General features: G+C 39.1%; 1 protein-coding gene across 3 annotated transcripts in view; it reads left to right on the top strand.

Annotated features, from left to right (window-relative positions):
- The window catches only part of ip6k1 (inositol hexakisphosphate kinase 1), a 30,109-nt gene that overhangs the window by 3,540 nt on the left and 14,450 nt on the right, over positions 1 to 12,119 (top strand). The window contains exon 1 of one of the 3 annotated variants that reach the window (XM_035520476.1): positions 5,311 to 5,435. The exons of 1 other annotated variant lie outside the window; for it this stretch is intronic. The gene's annotated coding sequence lies outside the window, so the exon portion shown is untranslated. One more of the 3 variants, XM_035520475.1, reaches the window with a different exon arrangement.

Here is a 12,119-nt window from a genome sequence, read left to right as displayed (position 1 = left end):
GATCCACATGACCACACTTTGGAGTACCACAGCAAAGGGTCTGAATGCTTTTCTGAAGATATTTCAGTTTTTAATTTTTAATTAATTTTTAAAGTTCTCATAACACATTTTTTCATCATTTTTGGATGGGTAAAAATGGCAGCTATCTTATATCCATTCAAAATCCAGTCAACAACACACTGTGCATAAAGTAAAGGAGCCTGAATATGCTGTTCCTCTATGTTTTCTTCTGTTCTTTACTTTCTCAGGTCCCATTGTATATACTGTGTTTAACACTCATCTTTAGTGACATCTGTCACCTTGCCTTCTTCACTGGCATCAGTACTCACCATCTTGGTTAAATATTCTCACTGTGCTCTAAGATATTTTTTCTTTTTTTTTTTTTCTTTTTATGTAAGGCCAAGCTCTTCATGTATTGACAGTATGCAAATACAGCTGAATGGGGTTTGAGAGTAGTGGCGTCTTATAACTAAAGAAGAAATGGGTAGACTGATGCTAATCAGAGTAACAGTAAAGTTCTCTCAGTCAGCAGTGATGCGTACCCCATTCATTGTCTCCCTGTCTCTCTCTCGTCTTTCATTTCACATCTTTCATCTGACTTCTCACTGCTGGCCCCACTCATTCATACCTTCTGTACCCATGTTTTTGATGCAGATGTTTTTTTTGTTTTGCTTTTTAAAAATATTTAGTTGAAATTTGACATTGTCCAGCTCTTTCAATTAAATAATTTATGTACATTATTAGAAAAGCTTAATGGAAACTACCAAATGTGGCAGAACATTCCCAGTATTGATGATGGGTTTTTTTCCTCGCATTGTTGTTTTCTGTGTTGTTTGTGGACTTTGATAGGTAGGGGATGGAAATGTTTGTCAAATATATAATGATGTACTGAATATTACATGAGAGGTCATTAAGGTTTGGCTATAAATAATTGGATCAATTGGCTCAAACCTTAGGATGGCCTGTTACCTTTATCATCTACCTATAGAGAGCAGGAAATGTAATGTTCTAGGACCTGCCCAATAGCTTTGTCTATTCATTTAAGCATCACATGCCAGTGTTATTTTTTTTCCCCTGACTGGCCTTGCAATTAGGTGAACAGTTTGTTTGCTCTAGTTGAACTAATGGAAATGCACCTATTTGTGGTGACCAAAATATATTGAATCAGTACTGTCATAATTGTTAATTATATTTGAAATAAATATACATGCTGATTCAATAACAGCATTAACAGTACTAATGTATTAAAGATGCATAAAACAATTGCATCTAAACACATCTCTGAGACTTTCCTGAAGTTTGTGGTTGGTGCTGTTTTTTAATTTAATTTTACATTATGGTCTGCAAACATTCACCAGCTGTCAAATTACAGTATTTTAAATAAGTATTTTATATTGCTGAATGCTGCTATGACCTTCAGCACTTTCAGTAGATATAAACTTTAATTGTTCATTTCTAAAACTAGACCTTAATTCTCCATCTTTTAGGATTACAAACTTAAGCATATTTAGAGAAAGATCCATTGTAAAGAGACACCTATGAAGTCTGTCTTACTAATCAGTGGATATTTCATGAATGCTTCAGCTATTACTTAAGTGCAATTCCCAGGTATTGATTGAAAATACAGTACTGTGCAAAAGTCTTAGGCCACCATTAGATTTGTTGTATTGGCAATGGTTTAATGACCATTATGTACTTATTTCTCACTCTATCCATTACGATACAAACAAGTTACAGAAAATATGTACATGATGATAAAAAGAGAACCAATTTTTAGAAGAAAATGACTTCTACAGGCAAACGTCAGCTTTCCCTTTGGCACTAAACACATCCTGAATTATTGGGAAGTTTTCTGAAGTAATCTTCTGCTACCATTCCATTCAGGTTCCATTCTATTTAGGTTTTAGCAGGTTTCTGCTATTGCTCAACTGTAAGGGGAGGTCACACTAAATACTTGCTACTGCAACCTAAAGAAACTGTTTTTAAATAATGCATACACATTTCCTGTATTTTCTGGTTGGAGTCTAATAAATAGACTGAGAAATAATGATAGTCATTATACCATTGTTAAAACTACAAGTCTAGGTTAATAGTGGCCTAACTCTTTTGCAAAGTACTGTTCATGAAAAATAAACTAGTTGTGTCGATTCTAATAGTCTTTGTCAACATTGTGGAGGGGAAATTACCATCCTTTTGAAAGTGGTAAGCTTTATAGTATGTAAAGTAGGCCTGTAGAGTACCGAATGTGGTGTCACAGTAAGTTCTTTTGTCAAAAATATGACTACTATAATCAAGACTGCTGGATGATATTACAGCTGGGTGGACAAAAATGCCCTACTATACCCTACTGATCTGATGCTGTCTCAGTTACTAGTTTCTACTTATTCAGATATTGCTTTATTTGGCCTGTAGATACTGTAATAGGAAAGTACCTAGGATAGCTTGTTCTTTTGCTAATCTGTATACCTTTCTGTGATTCTGCAGACCTATTGTGCCATGAATATGTAGCAAACATGTTTATAAGTCATAAGTAAATTATGGACACAAAAGAGGCTGAGAACCTTTGACTACAAAGGACAAATTTATAAACCTCAGAAAATGTATTTCTTTGTTGCCTTGCATTAAAGCGTAGCTTGAATCCACATATCTTGGCATTTACAGAATATTAGGGGCAAGAGTATTCATTAGGCATAGCAATTTATAAAAATATTTTGTTTTTGTATTGTATCACGTTTTACATAAGTAAGATGCAGAAACGAAACAAGCTTTTTTTTTTAATTTCTAAATTTTCAACATCTTAATTTATCAGGAGTGCAGGATCATCATATTTTGAAAATATTTTTTGCTTTGTACTCGTTTGTATGTATTCCATTTTTCCCAGCATTTTGTATAAATTTCCATTTATAGTTGCAGCAAGTAAGCAAGCCTTTACTCATTTCCATCCATTACATTATTGTGGTGGGGTCAGGCTGTAACCATCTTTGAATTATATTTTGCATAGCAAACGCAACCGATGGTTCCTTTATTGTAGTGTCAGCTAGTTGATAAAATGGTCCGGTCTATGCAAAAGCATTTTAAAGTGCACAAATGCTTAAAAAATGTATTGATACTTAGGAGTTGTATATTAACCGGTGAGTAGGTGGTGACCTAAAAAAAAAGTCCTTTAGTTTTATAGTGGCAAGGATCTAACATGTGAGCTCAATAATATATTGAGTAGCTTGTGTGAAGTTGGATGATTACATTGCTTTTTAAATTGTCTGATCCTTTTGCACTGTTCTCTTGTTACTAATTGATTTTCCAAGCTTTGCAATTTCATGACATTTTAATGGTGGAAATACTGTGATATTTCATGAGAATGTCTAATAGGTAGACCCACTATTGAAAATCTGTTATAGCCATTTGTTTAGTTTTAATACACCTTTGTAGTAGCTTGTTTAGATTAACCTCTAAGATAAGGTCTCTTCTATGGTTCGTAGCTTGCTCTTTCTGCAGGTAATTTATCCAAATCTGCACCAACTTGATTTCACTAATGACCTCATTCCTTTAACCACAAGGTTTAGAGCGAACATTATGGAGTTGTCATTTTCTCACTCTTGTCAGCACCCCTCTTTGTTCCTGCTCCCCCGGTACCACCTTTTATGAACATGAACTTGGCAAATCAGTGGTTGCCCATTAATTTGTCAGCTCAGCTTACTTGACATCAAAAAGTCCCTTTTTTCCCCGAGCCCTTAGAACCTTTGTCATTCCTCATCCCAACCAATTTGCTATCTCCAAAATGTGCGGTTGTTTTCTTAGCGCCTGTCCCCCTGGTTGTCGCACATACTTGGGCAAACTGGGCATCACTTGATGGGAGCTGTGTGCTTGGGTCCACATTAGTCAGAAGGCTGAGACACTCGTCGCCTGTGTTTTTTATAACTGCTTGTTCCAGGTTTATTACACTATGTTCACACTGAGGCATCAGCAAAGATATGGCATGGAAAATATTCAGTAAAAAGTGATGGAAAAATGGCAGATGCATTCAGTTGTTTAGGTGGAATATCTCTGAGAGAGTGGCAAGGCATATTTCATTCCTTAAACGTGTCTGCAGCCCAGCACTCGCACTAAATATTTGCCTCCAACAGTGATTTGTTGTTTTTTTTTGTTTTTTTTTACAGCCAGCATCTGGCACAGTGTAATGTCTTCCATGCTTGCATGCCTGCCTAATCTTGTTCTCTTGAAACCAAAACACGTTCAAGTGTTGTAGCTGGTGTTAAAGTCCTGGTATGTATATACTTTTAAATAGACCAGATCACCCTAGCTCCTACTTTTGTCTGGCATTAAAGCTTACAACCTTTTCTCCCAACCCACTGGAAAATATGTTTGACGTGGGCCATTAGACATGTACTCTGTGAATGTAATGTATCCAAAGAAAAGGCCAACATCAGTGTGATTTTAAATGTTTAGGCTTTTGTACAGGGAACGGAGGTTCTGAGATGATTGTTCTTTAAGATACTATTGGTGAAGCAGTAAGCTTTGCTGATTCTACCTAATAGGGCTATGGTTACAAACAGCAGGAAGTGGTTAGAATTTTGATGATGAAAAATGGTCTGCGTTCTAGTTGTGAAGGGTGGCCTGTGTTGAACTGTTTACTAGGAGACTTTGCCTCAATGTCACAGTACGTTATAGCTGATCAGCTATGTGATGCCAAATAAGTTTGGCACACTCTTGATGATGCCGGCACTCCCCATAATGTCTCTCTGCGCTTGAATTTTTTTTTTTAACTTTCAGTTTGACTTCAGTGAGGACTTCATTCATTTTGCCTTCCTTGAGCCATCTTTACTATTCACTGAGTGGCCACCAGTAGGGTTTTTCACATATTCTGTCTCTCTTGCAGCTATAAGTGTATAATGATTGAAGCCATTAGGTTTTCGTGTCTGTAGCCAAGTGGGATGAAGCCAAAACAGCTTCAAACAAAACATCTAGTGAGAGCCCCTCACTGCTCCGATTAACCATTATTCCGTTTGCCCATTTTGGTGGCCCCCTTGATTTGTACTTTGTCCCCTGTCTCCTTGGTCATCGGGAGCTAATTTTAGCTCTATAATGCATGGTTAGCAGTAGTCAGAGAACACGCTAATCTGTCATGCCTGCTTGCAAACAGAAGAGTCACCACAGGAAAGAGGCTTAGAAGGGTCACCTGGCTTTGCTTGTATGCCTTCATTCAGTCCTTCCCTCCTGTCCCCTCCTCCTTTCTGTTTTCCTTTTCCTCCCTCTTTCTAAACCACACCCACCATTATTTTTTGTCAGAACCGTTCCTCGGTGTAGCTGAGCAAACCAAGTCGACATCGCTGTGTTTCACTCCTGCTTCCACAGCTGAGGAAACGGAAACGGAGTGTGGTACTTGGCAGAAGTGGCAGCTGGATTTGACCACACACCCTGCAAGTGTGTTTACTGCAACGGTGTGTCCTTTCTCCCCTCAGCTTCTAAGTGTCTCTTGCTCAGTTAATGCTGGTTTTCATTCTTTTTTCTTGTTTTACATCTGCGTTTAAAGTCATTGCTCTACTTTGAAAGACTTTGGCTTGTTTCTACCAGCTAAGCCAAGTGTCTTTTTCCCCCTAAGGGAGGTTGAACATAGATGATCCTGGAGTATCTCAAAGAACTCTTGCTTTGATCTCTCTAGGACGGTATGATGAGTGGAAACTTGTTGAAGTTCAGGTGAGATCATTGATGTTTAGTGCTGTAATATTGTTTCGTTTTCTAGAAGTTTCTTCCTCTAATTATGTAACATGGTTTTGGTTTTTTTTAGTTATCTTACTGTATTTATGGCTAATTAGAAGTGGTAAGTGCATGGTTTGGTCTGTTGTTTTTCTTTAACATGTACTACAGATAAAGTCTGTTTTGTTCAATAATAGTCACTGTCTGAGGTTAAAAAAAGTGCGTTATAGTTAAAGTCTGGTTTAGTTAAATAAATTGCACTAGTTACATTCTGAAGTTTAGCTCATTTGGCATGTATGCACTACAATTAGAGTCTAAAGTTTAGATCATTTAGTTCATTAATGTGCTACAGTTGTAGTCTGAGGTTTAGTTCATTAACGTGCACTGTAGTTGCATTCTGTTATTTATCTTAAGATGCCAAATGTTCTGATGTAGAATACTTATTCATGTATACTGTTCTATTTTATAGTGGCACACTTTCTTACTCTTCTGTTTGCCTTTTTCAAGGACATCTTGCTATTCTTCATCTTAATTGGCTTGTTAATTTACTGTACATGTCTCTTGCCATGTAAAATTGAGATCCCTCATCTTTTCTTATTTAAGCTCCACCTTAAGAATCTCTGACATTTTACAGTAAATAAGTGTGTGTTTAGTTTTTTTTTTTAAATCCAATTCAACGTACCTTTTTTATAGCAGTGGTCACAAGTAAAGGCAATGATGTGAACCAAATATCCTGTACCCTTAAATTCTTTCTGTGAATCTCCAACTTAAGTTGGAGCTTAGTGAAGATGTCCGCTGCCCTTTCTCCTCCCTGCAGATAGAAATAGCCAGTGATCTGATGGTACTGCACTGTCATAGTGTTGGATGATGTACGTGCGGGAGCTCCACAAATCTAATTTGCTGGTATACTGTCCACATTAGGGCACACTGGAAAATCTTAAGAGATAAAGCAGATTAATATGAAGTTAAATGTTGTTTATGTAGCCCTCCCTTCCATTGCAATAGTACCGTTGTCGTTGACACTGAGCTTGGGATAGTCGCCAGCTGTGGACTGTGGAACATCTCCAGCGTCTCAGAAAAGACCTAGAGTTGGTCCAGAGTTGCTCTCTTGTTCCTCACACACTGAAGATGTGTTTAGAGGAGGAGAGGTTGGGGGTGGCGGACAGTTGTTAACGTGTGCTTGGTCGTACACCGCTGAATTCAGTTCTTGATGTGAAGGGCTGTTTAGATTTGAAGAAACTCTCTTTTCTTTTGCCATGAAGGCAGGTTGGCTTCCCTGTTGTTGCTGTTCTAGAATTGCAAGATTAGGCAAGTATGACTAGTTGTTGTTTGTTAGCTTTTGTTTAGTTTTGCTGGTGTTGAGCCAAATTGGGCTGCATGGTAGGAATTTAGAATCATAAATTGTTGTTACTTATTTACAGTGAAGTCGGTAATTGGACAGTGATGTTTTTTTTTTTTCTCTTTTGGTGTTGTACTCCAGAACATTGGATTTGAAATGCGACTATTATGGGGCCAAACTGCACAGTGTGGAGTAAACAGTTGCCAAATATTTTGTGTAGTTTTTGTAGTAAATGTTTTTTTCTTCCCTCCCAAAAATTGGCTGTCAGTCACTCTATATATATATATATATATATATATATATATATATATATATATAGTAAGGACTGCAAAAGGCGGTCCTTAAAATCTGTGCTAAATGAATCCAAGGCTAATAATAATACATTAAAGGCACATTTGGTATGAATGAAATATTTTGTTCTGTAATGTTGGTGATCCCTAAACTGAACTCGCATGTGGCCAAGATTCTATTTTGGTGCCAGTCGTTCCCCTGACATCTTGTGTTTACTAAGTGTGGGAACAGCATCTGTGGCTGAAGCCTAGCGGACAGCTCACTGTGTGATTCGGTGGATAGCAAAGTGTTCCACCTCCTAGACTGTTTGTTTAACTGGACCCCTCAATATGGCAACTTCTCATTAAAACACTCATCAGGTAATAGATTTTTACATGTGCTACTCTGCTTGGTTTGATTTTGGAACACATGTATGTCTTCATGCAGCGCTGTTGTTGCATGATAATAAGGCAGTTGCATAGTCTAGCTGATGAGGTGCTGTGATCAAGGATGCATTTAGAAACAAGTGTCATTGGCTGTTTCCTTAAGTGAACACTTGCTTCGTTTCAGCCTACAGAAATTGTTGCAATACTACCGACAGTAATTTTCACTTTGAGAATTATGGTTTAATCAAAGGCCGTGTTTTTGCGAGGGCAGTTATTTTGAAAGGTTTTCACTGCTCAGTGGGTGAGGGAGACATCTTTATAAATTTAGTCCCCCATTCCTGTGTGCCCTTCCCATCTCCCCTCAGTCAGCGGTGATGTAAGGACGATGAGTCACCCTCGAGTGGGTGCTGTGCGAACAAATGTAGCAGCACATACTCTCCAGTTTGTCATGGCTTCTGTCCGTCTGCTGTAGACACACACCTTCAGACCTTTGATCCCTTCATTGCAAAGTAATTTGGCTGCCCATGTAGACTTATCCTTACCGAATGTTGCGTTTAAATCCAACATGCCGACAGCTTTCCCTACAGTGACCCGTGTGCCAGAGAGGGGTACCTCTTAATTATCCCAGCATCGACAGACTCCCTGTACAGATGTGACATATACAGTTCGCCCAGTTGAGTGCAAGTGTTGACGGGCTTGTGGGGAAAAAGAACCAGCCAGCAATGGGCTGAGGAGAGGTTGGGAGTTCTCCTTTGTGCGAATGTCTTTGAAGCATGTCTAGCACGTCTGCTTTGAGAAAAGACCAGCAACTCAGGCCGTCATCGTGTCACTCAAGACCCGTGGGCTCGGCAAGATGCTGTTTGCTTTTTTAACCCGTTTCAAAAGGTGTGCTTTTACATCCGAAGGTCAGCTGCCTGCAAACTGCTCTCCCGTTCTTTCATGGCACTCTGGTGGATGTTGTAAACACGAAGTGCTAAACTCCAGCAGGTGCTCATCCCATGCCTCTGTTGTTATGCTAGACTCTCGACCATCCTAGGGCCTTGTATCATGGTTTCTCCTGTAACGTGATACCTGTGTTCCTGAGATGTCATGCTACTTTGGTAAATGATAAATGGCCTCTAACAAGGTTTGGCCAAAAACGCTCACTCCTAAAACTATTTAAAAATCTGTTCAGCCCTCTCTGTACATATTGTAATACTTGAGGTCAGATATTTTGAGTAGTAGACTGTTCCTTACATGAGCCGTAATTTTCTCTTCGTGAAAACTACAGAAGGGATGAATTTAGGTCAAGTGTGAAGAATATAGCCGAGGGTGTCCTTCCTGCTGCAGTTTGTGAAGCCCCATCAGGCTTGCAGCTCTACTGCATGAGCCTCTTCTTGAAAGGAATGAGTTTTCTCTTTTTTAAAGAATTGATAGGAACATTGGCTGAGATGCATTCTGGTCTCCTGATGCTCAGGGTGAATATGAAGCAGACCTCGCTGCCTGTGAGGATGCCATTTAAATGGATTTGGGTTATGTGAGAAAAGGCTCCAAATGTGCAGCTTACAACGAATAAACTGGCAGATTAGACTTGGAATCGTCTCGGCCAATGTCATTTGGTTACCCAATAGCGTTTTATTGCGCTTTGCATTTTCTGACTGATAGCAAAAGCTTGACATGTGCATACATGTGTACTTAGGTGTGTGTGTGTGTGTGTGTGTGTGTGTGTGTGTGTGTGTGTGTGTGTGTGAGTGTGAGAGAGAAAGAGAGGTCTAGCAAATAAATGGGGTCACATTGTTTCCCATTGAGATGCCCAAGGCATTACATTGCTTTGTTCTACCTTTCTATAGCGCCTCCGTATTGTAATGAAGCTTGTATCAGTTTTTCTGATTAGCAGCTAATTAAGAGAGGGGGAATAGATGCTGCTCATAGACAATGGAGCTTGGCAGCCCTGGTTTCAGCACATCTATTGATTTAAGGCTCCTGTGTTATTGTCTTTCTCATTGTGATTTCAGTGAAATGTATTTCAGTATATCATACAATTGATTCTATTGAAGTATTTATCTTTTAATAAATGTTAATTCTAAAAGCGTGAACTAAAGGAATAATTATCATGTTTCTCAGTTGTACTTGTATTCAAATTGTTAATTGTATGTTGAATGGGTAACTTGAAAAGAGGACTTTCAAGCTAAATAATGAAGGCTATTCTCCTGACATGATTGTTCACTATTGTTTAAGGGTATTGATTGTCACGAGTGGTTCCTAATGAGACTGACAAGTGTACTTTGCCTTAAGTGGTGTATAGCTGGGCTTCCTGTCACTTGTGGAAATCTTGAGGCCAGAAAAATAACATTTTTATGTTTAAAATGCTGTCCAGTCTATTGTTCACCTAGCAATTACTATTGCAGGACAGTTTGAATCAATGGCAAAAATGTTTTAAAATTTTTTTAGTACATTGCATGAAGGTATATTCAACATTGAGTGAGTATATTTTGGATCCAGACTTTGACTTTTCTTTACATCTTTGTGATGTAAAGAAAATGGATAAAATGGTGGGATTTGGAAATTGATACAGAATGCATTGTATGCCATAAGTCATGTTTGAAACGGGTGTAAATGTTTGAACTGGAGCCATGCATTTCAAGATTTCATGAATCACTGTAAATACTTTTTTGGTTGCTATCATCTGACGACTTCAGTTCATCTCAGTAACTGCTCTGTTTTGTCACCTTTTTCGTGGAACCAAAGTCATTTGTGAGCATCTTGGGGTAAACTGTTTTCACTTGCTATGACTATAGTTTGCTCATGTACAAATGATTCATTTTCCAGGTAGAACAGCATGTGTTTTGCATTAAGTGACCATTGCATCCAAGAGGTCACCTGTTTGCCATTGTTAATAAATGAGGATAGTAACCTGTTTACCAGTGATATTAACTGAGTAGGTGACCTATTTACCAATTGTGGTAACTGAGGAACCCAATTATGTTCCATAGCCCTTAGGAACTTGAGCCTGGATCAGTATTGACAATGGACCGGGAATTCGGTAGAGTATTATCTTACATAACACTGTGCTGAGAACCTAGAACATTGATTCCGTTTCCTGTAAGACACCACACTCTGCTCTTAATTGCTTTTTACATGCTTTCCTACCTTCCTTGGAAGCGAAAGGTTCCCATTGTCCCTTAATGTCTTGTAACATGGGACCATTATCACTCCAGTGCTGAAATCAAAGGACGAAAACATGCAGGTAAGGCCTCGCTGCATTGTGAACACTTAGTATCTGAGAGACGTCCCGACCCGATTCCTGAAGTGCAAAACATTCCACACCATCAGCACTTCTTGCTCATGAGTTTACTCTAGTGGAGGTATGTGCATTTAGGTCATTATCAGGGCATTAGTTTTCAAATGTATTTGTTTAAGGGATGAGTGGTGTTTATTTCTTCATATTAAGCCCCCTTGAGCATTGGCCTCTTGTTCCTACTTCATTCCTGAGTGAAATTTGTGCACAGGTCTTTGTAAGTGCAGCTAAAAACAGTCATATTACCCTCACCTTCTAAATATGATTTTTGCTTCATCACAACCTTTCAGTCAGTGTGCATTTTGATAATCCATTGGCTTTTGAGATAGAAGTAGAAGAGTGTAGCTCAGCTTGATATAATGGAAATTGGTTTAGGACTGGAAGGTTTGTGTAGCCAGTGCACCTTGACTCTCCCTGGAATTAGATAGTAGTCATGCACTCATTTCGGAAGTCTTGATGCACAACAATTTCAATCAGAACAATTTCCAATCTTTTGAAATTTCCCTACAAAATGATGCAGTCATTTTGCATTTAATATATGACAAGCCTGCTATGGAATTTTACACAGGAAAGTGGCATGAAGTAGGAGTGGAAAGTAGAAGGTAGTCTAACATACTATAAGTTACGTCTGACGGTTGTCACTTTGACCAACGGAAAAATTCTGCCCGACAGAATGTAAACAAAGCAGAGTGCTTATGAAACCTATGTGGTAAAAGGGAAGTCATGACTACTGTGCTGGTCCTCTAACACCCCCAGCCCACATATAGGGTTGGTTCACATAAGCAACCCGGCTGTCACCTTAGTTCTTCTGTCGGGTTCTCACCCGTTCATACAGCACGGCCAGCTGCAGTCGTGCAGCTTCATCTCTCCGTCTGCTGTGGCCTGCATGCCTGAAAGATGAGCTGAGAAGCTTCCACGGAATGGCTGAAGCGATGTCACTGTTTTTCCCGCACCCGATAAACCCAGCATGTCCCCTTCCCTGGCGGGGTGGTGCTCCTGTGGCTGGACTGAAAGCCGAAGTCAGCCATGCCACTGCCAAACGAGCATCAAGGGCTTTGTGTGTCTCCTCTGAGAAACAGTCTCATTTGAGACCGATCAGGTCCAGGTCAATAGCTGTGGTTTGAATAGTAGATTCATCATGATGCTTATGGCGGCT

The sequence above is a fragment of the Electrophorus electricus genome, chromosome 20 (genome assembly GCF_013358815.1).
Source record: "Electrophorus electricus isolate fEleEle1 chromosome 20, fEleEle1.pri, whole genome shotgun sequence".
In the NCBI taxonomy this organism is placed as follows: Eukaryota; Metazoa; Chordata; class Actinopteri; order Gymnotiformes; family Gymnotidae; genus Electrophorus; species Electrophorus electricus.
This window is presented reverse-complemented; position numbering and strand designations above follow the sequence as displayed.